The sequence below is a fragment of the Carassius carassius genome, chromosome 5 (assembly GCF_963082965.1).
Source record: "Carassius carassius chromosome 5, fCarCar2.1, whole genome shotgun sequence".
NCBI classification, from domain to species: domain Eukaryota; kingdom Metazoa; phylum Chordata; class Actinopteri; order Cypriniformes; family Cyprinidae; genus Carassius; species Carassius carassius.
The window spans coordinates 38,230,186-38,244,605 of record NC_081759.1 but is presented as its reverse complement, the minus strand read 5'-3'; positions in this window follow the sequence as shown (position 1 = coordinate 38,244,605).

Below are 14,420 nucleotides of genomic sequence, written 5' to 3'. Positions count from 1 at the left end.
CATTCGTAGTGAGAAGGCTATACAGGGAATTAGGAGAGCTGGTGCTGTTCATAAAATCTCATTATATGCATTTGTGCTGCTCTATATCTCTGATCCGGTTGTTTCTTTACCCGAAGCTCTGAGAATTTTAGCCTCTTTTCTGGCTATAAATTAAATATAAACAAAAGTGAGTTATTTCCAATAAATTTTCAAGTTTCTGATGTACCAATGAATACTTCAATGTTCAAAGTCGCTTCACATAGTTTTAAATATTTAGGAGTAACAATTACACGCAAGTGTTTAGATTTTTTCAAGGCTAATTTCACTACGCTCCTCCAACGAGTTCAGAAAGATTTAATTCTTGGTCGGCTCTTCCCTTTCATTGGCTGAACGTGTGAGTTCAGTGAAAATGAACGTTTTACCTAGATTTCTGTATTTATTTCAGTGTGTCCCAATTTTTGTACCCAAATCATTCTTTAGACTCTAAATCAAAATATCTCATCTTTTATTTGGAACAAAGGACCAGCCAGAATTCGTAGAGAAATACTTCAGAAACCAAAGCTTGAAGGCGGGCTTGCCCTTCCTAATTTCCTGTTTTACTATTGGGCAGCAAATATACATTCTACATTATTCTGATTCTAAAGTCATTTTGGGCTCAGTGATTGGGTCCTGTCTTGAGTCAGTATTGAAGAGGGTTCGCATTCATTAAGAATTTGGTTCCAATTCCGAACCCATTTTGGTCTTCAGCGCTTACCATTGGTTTCACCTATAAACCGCAACCCCTTATTCCCCCTTAACTTAATGACAAAGCATTTAATATTTGGCAGAGAACAGGGATTTCAGTTGTCAATGATATTTACATGGATAATATTTTTCCCTGTTTTTCTCAATTGACACAAAAATTTTCTCTCCCTAGTGCAAAATTTGTAGATATTTGCAACTTCAAAATTTTGTTAAAAACTCATTCCCTGATTTTCCTAATCTTCCCCCAAAATCTACGAATCTATCAGATTCTTGAAGTAGCCTTAAATAAAAGAGGTGTCTACGCTATACAAGCTAAATTCCTCCATTTCCACTTCCTCTCTCTCTTTTCTTAAACAATTTGATGATGAGACTTGGAACCAGATTCTGTCCCTTGTTCATACCTCCTCTATTTGTGCACGTCATAGTCTTATCCAGTTAAAATGTATTCATCGAATTTACTGGACAAAAGTGAGGTTGGCAAAAATCAAGCCTGGTATTGATCCTCTCTGTGACCTTTGCCATCAGGCCCCGGCAGACTTAATGCATATGTTTTGGACATGCCCATCGTTAAATTCTTTTTGGCTATCAATCTTTAATTGTTTTTCTTTAGTGACAAAGAAACAGATTGAGCCTTGCCCGTTGGAAGCACTTTTTGAACTTTCGTCAAATGTCACTGATTTGCCTGAAAATACTGCAAAGTACAAAGTCTCCCTCCATCTTTCGATGACTGGTTGAGACATGTCATGAGTTTCATTCATTTGGGAAAAATTAGGTATACGTTAAAGGGCAACACTGGTATGTTTTCTGAGACCTGGAATCCCTTTATTATTTATTTTTCTGAATATAACTGCACTTCTAGAATGTCAAATTAAGGATTAAGATTTTATTATTTCTTGTGATAATGCTTGAAATTCTTTGTATTACAGTAGGTATTGTGTTTTTGTTTTTTATGTTCTATTTGGTTTAACTACGTACATTTTAATTTATTTTATTATTATAATTTTTATCATAATTCAATATTATTATTTACTTTTTTTCTCCTAGGAGGTGGGAAGGGGTATAAAAAAGTATATGTATTTTTTCAGGATTCTCCTGTATCTTTATCCGGTTATTGTAAAAGTTCAATAAATAGAATAATAAAAAAAAAAAAAAAAAAAAAAAAACAGTCTATAATTGCTTGATTCACACAGAATAATACATAATGTAAAAAACAGGTTGTTGAACATATAACCAATATTTTTATATCCATATGCAGCAACAAAATCATTAGCAGTCCTGGGTGCTTTATGCACCTAAGCCCCCCTCCCTCTTCCATATAAACCTTTTAGCAAACATCTGTGGTGGTCGTGAGGCAATGTCTAAAACACTATTCACCTTCTTAACCCATATGATTAAGGATATACAATAATAAGATGATTTTTACAGAACTCAGAATAATCATCCAATGTGATTCTATAACTGGACTCTTTATGGCAACCGGAATTAAATTATGAACTGAGGCCCAACTTTTCTAGGTTAGCAAGCTTAGAATAATCAACTAAAATCTCTCTATAAAGCAATATCTATCAATCTGCACACAAGTTACAAAAAAAATAAAAATAAAAAAATAAAAATACTGTATAAAAAATAGGAATGTTACCAATTCACTCTGATGGGTTGAACCATGAGAAAACGTTGGAAAGGTTTCTAGGCCTTGTATTGGACAAATCTGTGGTCAAAAACATTATACGTCATCCTCCATTGGCGGAAAGTTTAATGATCTGCTAGATGTTGCCATTCCATCAAGACCCTCCAGATACTTTTTAGCATCTTCCAGAGATTCCAACTATTTTTACCTTTGTAAGTGACTTTCAGCAATGCTGGGTAGATCGGTGACCGATCTTCAAGGTCGTTACATTTTCATTGGATCTGCTCTAGTTGAGTCAAGCAGAAGTTTGTGTCTTTTTTTGATTTGCGTAAATTGCCTTGAAGATTGTCAACTTTCATTGTAATCGACGCCATACTACTACTCAGAGAGTCCATTCCTTGTTTCGTTGATTGAAGAACAGCGCTGTTTTCGCTAATGTAGTCACTGAAGGGATTAAGAGCCATCTTTATTGCCTCTGTCAACATACAAGTAACCATTTCTCGCATAGCCTCCTGTTGTGCTTCGATCACATGGCTTTTGAGGTGTTTGATTTTTTTGGTGGTATCCGTTCTCGTATTAGAAGTGTCCAGTTGTCAAAAAGAGACAATATTTTCCTATGTTTGAAATGAATATCTTGAAATAGGAGGTTAATATTCAGGAGCCTAGTGTTGTGCAGCCATCTTGCCCATCTTGCAGTGCGTGCCACTGCAAGTACCATGTACATTAATATTAATGTTTCATTCATATTCTGTATCACTGTAGTCACCTGGATTTGACTGTTTATTATTGTCCTCTTTGTAGAACTGCTTTACAGCAGAATTAAATTTTGTGGAAACTTGAATTTTGTGGAAACTTTATTTTTATGTTTAACGCTCTCAAGCTGTTTTGACAATCTTTACTGAATAAAGCACTGTATTGTATAAATAAACGTGACAACTTGACAAATGAGAAAGAGAATTAGTTGATCAAGACTAATTACTGTGCATTTGCGAAATATTTTATATACAGTATATAAACGTTCCCTTAATCCAGTACTAAGCAATGGCCAGATGAGTTTAATTATTTGGGGAAGTCGTGGCCTAGTGGTTAGAGAGTTTGACTCCTAACCCTAGGGTTGTGGGTTTAAACCTTGGGCCGGCAATACTATGACTTAGGTGCCCTTGAGTAAGGCACTGAACCCCGGGTGCTGCAGCATAAATGGCTGCCCACTGCTCCAGGTGTGTGTTCACAGTGTGTGTGTGTGTGTTAACTGCTCTGTGTGTGTGCACTTTGGATGGGTTAAATGCAGAGCGCGAATTCTGAGTATGGGTCTCCATACTTGGCTGAATGTCATGTCATTTTTTGGATTAACAACTGCCTGCAAATTTGCATTCAAGTCTATCTCTAGTTTGTGACACCAACTTTCTACTATCCAATCAATTCCCACTGGAAAAAATGAAGTGCTATTTTTTCATTTCCTTGCTTTTATTGAGAGGATTGTAAACTAGGGAAGAAAAATAATGGGGAGGAAGGAGACAGATGACTATGGCCCAATTATAACATAGACAGGTTTTGGATAAAACCAAGAGCATTTTGTTAGATGATTCCCACCTTATATATCATAAGTTTCACCTTCTCTCTTATGGCATTCGGTTTATAACTCCTATAAGTAAAACTAATCAGTTTAGACATTATTTTAATTTAAGGTAAAAAACGCTTCTTAGGAAGGAAATTGAGTATGTTTTTTGTGTTGTACATTTTGTTGTCTTATGTGATATGCTTGTATGCTGCAACCAAATTGCATTTGGGAAATAAATAAAGATGAACCAAACTGAACTAACCTGTTGCTCAAAGAGCTATTTAAATCAAATTGATTTTAAATTATAATAAGAATGCTTAAAGATTAGATAAATAATAATAATAATAATAATATTTAAAAAGCTAGTCAGCTTGTGGTCATGTGCCAAGAGAAATCTATCTAGAGCAGTGGTTTTCATGCTCTCACACAATATGTCCATTTTCTCACACAGTCAATAACAAATAATTTTGTCTCTAATACTCACAGAGATCACAGGGATGCTACTGGAATTTGACTCCCATGTTGGGGTCATTCTTCCCTGATCAACTTGATTACAGTTCGGAGCTCACCATCTGCTGTAGAGGTGGCTCTGATGCAATCCATTTTATGGGGTGTCACAGGTATACCTTGCCGCCATAGCACTCCACATCAGCATGCGTTCCTGTTTCCTCAGTAGTATAGGTTTGTGAACTCCTGGAGAGTGTATCCACCATGACTAACATCTAGCCTGTTATACAGCTTAAACTTATCTAAGCCACACAGGTATTTTTAAACTTCTCACATACCCACACCCCGGCCACACACTCTTTCTCGATCTGTGCATATTGAGTTTCTGCTTCAGTGAGTCATCTCAAGCAGTATGTTACTGGCTTCCTTCCTTTATGTAGCTGCAGGAGCACCCCTTCCAGTCCATAGAGACTGGCATCAGCTGAGACAGCAGTGGCTTCAGTGACATCGTAGTATGCAAGGACTGGTGCAGTCATATTAATCAGATGACCCAGGAATCGAAGCTGACTTTGTCTGTATGTGCATTTCTTGTGATTTAATTTCAACCCTGTCAACTCCACTCTTTGCAACAACCATTCTAGTTGAGTGTGATGTTGTTCCAGGGAGGACCGATAGAGGAGTATGTCATCCATAAAGACTTCCACACCATCCAGCCCATTTACCTCTGGAAGATCTCTAGGGTGCTCAAAATGCCAAATGGAAGCCTCCTGAAACAATATCAAAATGGTTAATTGGTTTTGTTTGAAGCCCTTTAGCAACCCCAAAGAACTGAACCTGGGCTAAATACTGTCTAATCTGCACAGAATTTGAATAAAAGTTTTAAAACCTAAACAAGCAACAAAGTTTTGGGACTGGTTATTCCCTCATACCTCAGATAAATGCGATATTTATTTTCAAATGAGAGAATTTTTTTTTCAAAAGATGTTTTAAAGCATTGTAAATGCACACTAATATTAGAATATTTGTGTCAAAACATTTTTAAAATGTGGATGCAATTATTTATAAACTAAATTTAAATTTATGCATTTAGCAGACACTTTTATCCAAAGCGACTTACAGTGCATTCAGGCTATCAATTTTTATCTATCATGTGTTCCCGGGGAATTGAACCCCCTACCTTCCGCTTGATAGTGTAATGCTCTACCAGTTGAGCTAAAGGAACATAAATGTAATGACCAGTAAATCTTTCATCTCTTTCAGTGAACATTGCTATTATTTTTGTGGTAAAACATTTTTGCAGCACTTCAACAGTTACAGCATATTTTTCAAATCAAATTTATTACTGATTTCAGTGTGATCCTGAAAGGGGTTATTTACTGTAGACTCTGAATTAGATGGCATTATAAGTGAAGCTGGTAATGCTGTTTTTGGAGTTATTTATGATGGAGCTTGACATCAAACAAATTTTGGGTTTTCACTTTCAACCAAAATTCAATTTCTGAGCAATGTTGTTTAACGAAAAGTTAAGTTAGACAATTTTGGCTAACCACATCTAGTTTAACGTAAAGCTTTATTAGAATGTTAGAGGATAATGTTCTAACAATATTATCAATATACATTTTTATAATGTTTTTAGAGAATTTTTTCCTACCTTTTAGCAGAACATTCTGGGAACTAAAATAAAACTTGTCGCTGAAAACATTCCCAGAACATGAAAATTGGCAACAGGACAAAAATTTACTCATTTCCATTGTTGGTCCTAGTGACTTTCTCCACTAAATCCATGCCCAGCAGTTCCAGAGGCTTGTCCACCTTAAAATCTAAATAGCAACATTAATACGTTTACATTTTATAACCTAATGATTTCAATATCTCAAAATCCATGCACATCTGTGGACAACAAGCTTATATACACATATTGGGATGTATTTGTTTTTTTGGTTCCACAACGTTCTAATTCTAAAATAAAAATTGTCTGGCCTCTTTTTCAGTCTTCGTCCAGCAACCACTTTTCTTCTTAACTTTACATTGTTTTTGAGGAGATGTAATAAAGTTTACCATCTATTGAAATAGCTTTATTGTTAAAATCTAAACAAATAACCGGCAATGAGGTTCTGAAGGCCCAATTGAAGGAATAGGCCCGTTTAAACTGAAATTGGAAAATAGGTTATTGTCAGTGCGCTAGTTGCTTCAAGTGAGTTAAGTATAGTTCCTTGACAAGCATTGACTTTTTGTCAGTATCAAGTCTTGGTGTATCACTATGAGAAAACTTGTCAGTGTAGAGGAGTTGAAGTGCCTTTGAGCAAGGCACTGAACCCCGAGTTGCTCCCCGGGCGCTGGAGATATAGCTGCCCACTGCTCTGGGTGTGTGTTCACGGTGTGCTCATTTCTCACTGCTGTGTGCACTTGGATGGGTTAAATGCAGAGCACTAATTTGGAGTATGGGTTACCATACTTGGCAAATGTCATGACTTTCACTTTCACTTTATCTGGTGCACTCTGAGATTGTATGCCAGCATTATGTTCCACACTTGAATCTTGTATGTAAGGCCTTCTTGTGGAAACAGTGATGTTTGGATAAGTGTTCAGATCAAATATATTCCACTGTATCAGTAAGGTAAACAGATTAACCAAACAGAATATTTATTAAAATGTATTGTTGCTCTATATAGAGGTCAGCACAGACAGTTTAAACTAATTTGCAAAGGCAATATAAAACGGCAACAACTCGTACATAAGACAAAAACAAAGGAACAATTGCAAGATGAATAAAAAAAAAATTAAATCACAGAACATTAACTGGAGTGTGAGAATCATTTTGCTATGCTGCAGTGTAGCAAGACATTTGTCCCTTTTTGCTTTGGATCCATCCAGTTGTGTTTTGGTGTATTTGCATGCTGCAGTGTTGCCAAATACACAGTCTTTTTTTACCACATAAATGGGATGCTTTGTGGAAATGTTTGATTAACAGTTTGGTTGGGTTTATAACATAGATCCGACAACCCTCTAAGCAGACATGCTGCGTTGAGGGTGGACTGGAATTGACTGCTACAACAGACTGAGGGAACGCGATCGTGAAAGAACAGTTAAACAGCTGAGCCCAAGCCTCTTTTACTTATTTAAAAAGTCACTTTAAAACTAGTAATGAAGGAACGTTGAGTTGCTTCATTAAAAGTTTATTATATTACTGTATTGAAAGTTGTGTATTATGTGGAGTAGAGTATTATAACAGAGATTGAATGAGTGAATGTGATTAACTTAACTGCATATGATACAGCATTCATTCTTCAGATCACTCATAAAACAATAAAACATTAGTTTGAATGTCTGCTGAGGAAAGTCATATCTTTGTCGTACTATCCTTTCATCTGTTAATGCTGATTTACGAGGATAGTGCTGCTCAGTGCATTTAATGGCTGCTTCAAGCTGTTGTTAAATGTAATAAGTTCCTTGACCAAAACAGCGCTTTAGTCTCTTTCAATATAAAAGTCTTTACTGCTGACTGGTAAAACAGTCTCTTGTCGCTCTCTAATGGCACAACAACATAACTAAAATCACCATCACAAACACACCCTGTTTCCTAATACTAAATACCATTATATATATAAAATATTATTTGTTGAATAATAATGTTTGATAGCAATCATCATAAAAGTTCAGGCAATTCAGTCAAAAGTACAATGGTGGCAATATACACAGAACTGAAGTTACATCAAATATAACGTGATGAGATTTTGCCCTAAGTCAAAACTATTTGGTTTGGAACATATAATAGATTAATGAGACCAAAGACTGCCCGAAACAAATTATGTCTCATGTTTAACCACTATAGAAACATCAGAGCCAGTGGCAAATTCCAGAAGATCTGGCCGAGGTGAGGCTGCTCTCAGTGGGTTCATGAGCGCTGAAAGGCCAGTGATGCCTTGGAGCTCGCATCAGTGAAACTTTTAGAGCAAATTTTCAAATAAACATTATCTTTATAAACAAATAACTCTCTAATATCGCACTATTGTCAGCCAATCAAACAAGGGAGGCAGGTAAACTGTTGAAATATATCATTAAAAATTGTATAAATACTAAAATAATTTTTTTTTAAAGATTGTCCAACAGTGACACCAGCCGTTAAAGTTTCAGGGGGAGTCTGCATCTCTCTCGCCTCCCCTGAACCCATTGAGTTTGAACAGATCCCCTAAAGCATGCATTGAGTTTGTGGGGGTAACTGAGAATGAATGGGGAAAATCATGCCTCCATCGCAATATAATTAGTACAGTATGACTGGGTATGTTCGGCTATGATTGTTTCAGGCTATAAATCCTGCCTCTTGTTTTCGTGAATCAGTATGAACAAACAATATAATGGTGTTAATTGGAAGACTAATTAAAAAGCAAGTAAACAACTCACACACTTAGATATTAAAACCTTATTTTTTATGTCAAAATAAGACATGAAATGGCCTAAAATATGTCTTGTGGGAGTTTTTAGTGAGTAATCAGCTTGGTGAAATTGAAAGCAGCCTAAATCTCTGTGTTTGTGACCATTTCAGGAGCTTTGATGACTGATGATTATTGTAATGAATCATTTAGAAAGAGCAAAGCTGAGCTGATGATTTAATTCACAGAATCAGATGGTGATTATTATCCAAGCTTGAGTACACCATAAGCACATGTTTAGGGATAGTTCATTAAGTACTATTTAACATGGTCCATGTGTCTTTAAAAGATTTAAAGTTAAATGCACCTGCTTTTTTTTTTTTACTAAAAATGGACAAGGTGGTGTAAATGCATGCTGCCTGTGGTCTGACTCTTTGTGGTAAGGCAAAAATTTCCTGTAACTGGGTTGAACTTCACAGTGAAGTGATGATGACACTGATGCTCCTGTGAAAGTGTGTCTATGTGAAGTTAATTCTGCACTGAATGGTGCTTCAAGGCAGATAAGGTATGTCAGACAATTCTAATTTTTTTTATGTTGTATTTCATTCTAAAAACCATGTGCTAAAAAGAAATGTACAAGGTTTTATAAATTTGAAGGTGTGCACTTGAGTTCAAAGTGTTTGAGAAGTGAAGTTTTTTTATGAATAATGAATGTTAATTAGTATGGTTGCGGCATCTATTACGGAATGGATTTCTATAAAGAATGGTCAGAAACATCCCCTGGTCAAGCTCAGAAATGTTAACTTTTATAAATGAATTAAACAATGGAATGAAAATTACTAGGATGCCAAGCAGGATGATCAGCCTAACGGGATGGAAATCGCCTAAAGAGCTCAAGTTAGCCATTCATAAGATAATAAAAGTTAGCTTACATGAGTCAACAAATTTATCTTTTGAAATTTTGATTCTGTAATACCATTTCTATAATTTAACGATAATTTTACAAGTTTGAATGTAAGACACAAATCAATCAAAATCACTCAACATTAAATAATTAATTAAGTTCACACTTACAGACAGGGCTTGACATTAACACCCACCAACATGATTTCTGTAGTGGCGTGTAATGCTTACATGGATTACATTTTTATTTTTTGTCAATGTTGACAGTTTTTTGCTTGATTTGGGTAACGAAAACAAAGATCACAGCACAGTCGCGCATCTCTGTGCAACATGCATCTGTGTTTTGTTACTGAATGATTCAGCATTTTTTTATGAATTGGTTGAGTCATCTCAATGATTCAATAACCCATTCACAAAGAAAGGCACTTGCTTCATTTTTTATGTTTTGTTGTAGATCATTAAACCATTATGCTGTTTCAGAAGCCTGTCTAAAATTATTTTCACAAGGTCCCCTTATGCAAAACTCTGCCTGCAAAGTCATTGCCTGATAAGGCAGCAAGTCAGCTGCCTAAATTACAGATGCAGCCAATGTCAATCTCTGCTTATAGATATTTGTGCTGTTGCCTTCTCACCAAAATGATGTCACTTCCTGGAGGGTGTTGTCACTGAGAAACGGAGGAAATGAACCAGTTGACTTAATTGTTGGAAATACTGATGTCAATTTTATTTTAGGGTTTAAACTCCAAAAATAAACAAGTCCTTTTTTTATTTAATTATTATTATTTTTTAATGAATAAATGTAAATATTTTGGAACTTTTTTTTATTGAAGTAAAGCATTATATTGGTTCAATATTGCCCTTGGAGAAACAAAAAGCCATTCACATTTTACAAGCATGTGCACTGCTTAATGCATTCTTATAATGTTGTTCATACCTCACCCTATAGCAATCATTAGGGCCTAAACAAGGTGGCGATGGCGTAAAGGACCCTACTGGAATAGTTCATTTTCTCCTTCTCCAAAGTTAATCACATTTTTGAGGGCTTAAATACACTCATTAAGTTACAATTTTCATCTGCACAAGCAGAATGTTGCTTCAGCAAAGTATCTCTGGCTAAATCTAGCTAACGTTAAAGTTAGTAAGTCCATGATATCTCAAAACAAAATAGCAAACTGTTCTCACATTTTGTACAGTGTAAGTCAAAAAACAAAAAAGGTCTACATTTCACTGCCTCTTTATATAGCACTGGTTAAATGTACATTATATTAATTGTATCCTGCGATACGTGAACAGTGTTGATCTGGGATACTGTCATCCGCGATTGTAACGACCGTAACATGAGGCTTCTCCCGCTTGCATTGTGATCTGTAAACCCTACCATTGTATTTATTTTAAAATATTTTATACATACTTTCATGGAATATTTAATTCCCACTTGAATGGTGGCCTTTCTGTGTCCAAAACTGTGCAAAAACATCATGGGAAAAGGTTGTCACATTGACTCATGTCATTGTCTGAGGGAGCAACAGTGACTAAGGGCGGTTACCAATAGGTCAGTTGGATCATCTTCAAATATAGTGAGGGTTATCTGAAGGCCTTTCTGATGTCAAATTAAGAAGATCTTGAGTTTTTGTCAAGGGGTGTGTCACTGGCTTTCTGACAAATCTAATATTTCGCCATGAAACAGGATTTGCTGTAACTCAGGCAAGCAATGTCCGATCTGCCCCAAACTTCACACGTTTGATAGGTGTTCTGTCCTGAACACATATCCATGCCCATATTCAATTATAGTCATAGCTCCACCTCCTGGCAATAGGAAGTGTCTGTTAACACTGTTATGGATTCCTAACAACATTATACATTAAAAAGTGTGAACAAGCGTTAAATAGGCTGGCAACATGCTAGAAACATACCAAACCATGCTAGCAACACTTAGCTAATGTTGGGTATACACCAAAAGATAATCGGGCTGATTTTGGGCCGATTTCCCCCCTTCCGACAATCCTAACTATGTCTCGAATATCTTAATGGTTTTGCAGATTATTTTATCAGATTTTCCCTTGGTATGAGGTGTGTTAAGAGTGTCCGAACCATAGACTGTAAAAAAAGATGGACGACTCGCCTTTGCTCTCTTCCATTGGTCAAAACTGAAGCCGCCAGTGTCCCGACTTGCGCCTGCGCAGATAGCGATCTAGGGACCAGTTCTGCGCAGTAGCTATGCGCAGTAGCAAGCAGGAAGTAAAGCCTTAAAGCCGCGAAATCAACGGCCCCGCCCCTGTGCCCCGCCCTCACTCTCCCTCGCAGAATGCACATACCGTAATCTGCACTGTTTTGGAAGTGGAGTCCTGCTCCTGTGAACTCTGTCTGCTCCGTTCCACTCCAATCTCATTAAAATAAGGTAAATACAAGTACCCTACTAACCAGACATTTAAATAGGTCATATTTAAAAAAAAAGTAAAACATGAATAGACTGTAAAAACACGAGTACTCGTATTACTACAATTAAACTATTATAAACAATTAATCTCAATCTAGCGGACAGCTAAATCAACTTCATATTTAGCTCATGAAGTCTGTTTTAGCCAGGTTAGCATCCTATAATTTATTGTTAACATACATGCAATATGTTAGCAACTAGTTTATTAATGCAACTCACTTCTGCTTTTTCATACAGAAGCAATATTCTCGGCTCAGAGAGCTGTCAATCACAGCTGTCAATCACAACGTCACACCACCGTTTTTAGAGCATTAAATAACTATCTAAAAAACAACTTTAAAAACGAACACTTGAATTTACAATAGCGTGATACAAACTACAGTAAATGACAAAAAACAGCTTCGGAAAAAAGATATTTGAAGGGTAATTTAATTGTTTAGTTGGTCTCGCGTCCCATTGAATAACATGGGGAGGCGGGGTTTATGACCTATACTAGGACCACTCACCAGGGGGCGATCGAGACGTTTTGGCTTCACTTTTCAGGGCTTGTGCGGCACGCTTGGTCCGAACCTGATTGGAAGAACGTCGGAGCCGCCCCGATCGCGAATCGTAATTATTCAACATGTTTAATGTTTACGATCAGATGTGTGGGGGAACCCCGAGGACAAACGCACGCACGCTCTGGAGATTATCACGTGAAACGAAACAATATCTAATCAGAAAGCGAGATGATGGAAGACGGAAGCAGTCATGGCGCAGCACAAAGTGAAATTGATGTGGACAGCAGAGATGAAGGATCAGCTTGTTGATTTGTGGCAACAGCACTAATGTTTATACAGCGTGTCATGTATGAAATCATTCCAAACATTATTATTGCAATTTCTTCCTGCATATCGTCCGCCATGCTTATTCTGAAGTCTCGTGATTTTTTTGAAGCACCCCTGGGCGCCGCTATTGGCTAGCGGACCCCCACCTGCTCTTAGCATTCCATTGACTCCCATTCATTTTGGCGTCACTTTGACAGCGAATAACTTTACATCTGAGGCATTTAAAGACTCCATTTGTCCATTAATTATTTCTAAAGAAACATGAAAATGTATAAAAGGCTCCGATACCTTGTATCTTACGTTATGGTCCCGTAGAAGCAGTTTATTTTTTAAAATAGGCTAACGATTGCGTCATAACCAGCGACTCTCTGTCGCACAGTAGAGAAATTACCGTATGGACAGGAGGAGAAGCTCGCAGTCAATCTTTTACTGTCTGTGAGGCTATCGGGGGACGTGGAGGCATAAAGTCAAGGGAGATAATTAATCAGAATACTTACCAAAATTGGCTCCTGTTCACACTTGCCTTCTCTGCAAGATTCGGTGGGTTATTCAGATTTCTCTTGGCACAGCGATCAGAAGACTTACAGGTTGCTCACGTGACATCTACGTAATCAAGCTCAGTTTGAGTCTGTGCAGTACGCCCGACCCCCAGGAAGTGCGTGCTTCTTATTGACTTCACTTGTCTCTGTTGAATCCAATGGGGTCCATTTCTTTTACTGTCTATGGTTGTGAGACTGGTTGAAAATCTGTTTGTGTGTTGTGTGCTGTCTTTGTCACACTCACATCATGGCACACCACACACTATAGGAGAAAAAGGGTTAAATCAAGGTTTTTTTTATCCTCATGTTTGTGGTCTATCACATTTTGAAAATCTTATAAAATATTTTGGTGTGTACCCAGCATAAGTGCTAAAGCATGCTAATGAGGTGAAACCCCCTGGTGGCTGGCTGCAGTACACATAAACCCTGTCCTCTTCATGTAAACAAATGGGACTCGAGTCAAAATAAAAAATAAATTAGCAATAAATTTCTCAGAAATTCTGATATATGATTAATTGTTTGTTTTTGTGATGTTTGATTTTAGCTAGTAATTTGATGAAATATTAAAAACGGAGCATGTCATTGTAATGATATAAACCTTCATATTCATCCGGAAGAAGGAGGCGGGAACCGGCGGACAATCAAAAACATTTTAATAACAAAATAAACACAAAACAGCGCACCAGCCCCTCACGGACGACTGGTGCGCATAAAATAAAAACCAAAACACAACTAAAAGCCCAGGCCTGGTCCTCTCTCGTCCTTCACTGTCGTCGCTCCAGTTTTATATCCTTCCATCTCCTCCATGGGCCTCGAGACCGGTGGGTCGAACAGGTGTAGTTCATCTCCAATCACTCCCCCGGCCTCGCTCCCATGTCCCTCGGCCCCGCCCCACTCGTCACATACCCCCATCGCCCCTCGCAGGCCGGGGGGTACTCCCGAGACTGCGCTCTACTCCCCCCCCCCTCCCTCCGGGGGGGCCGCTCACG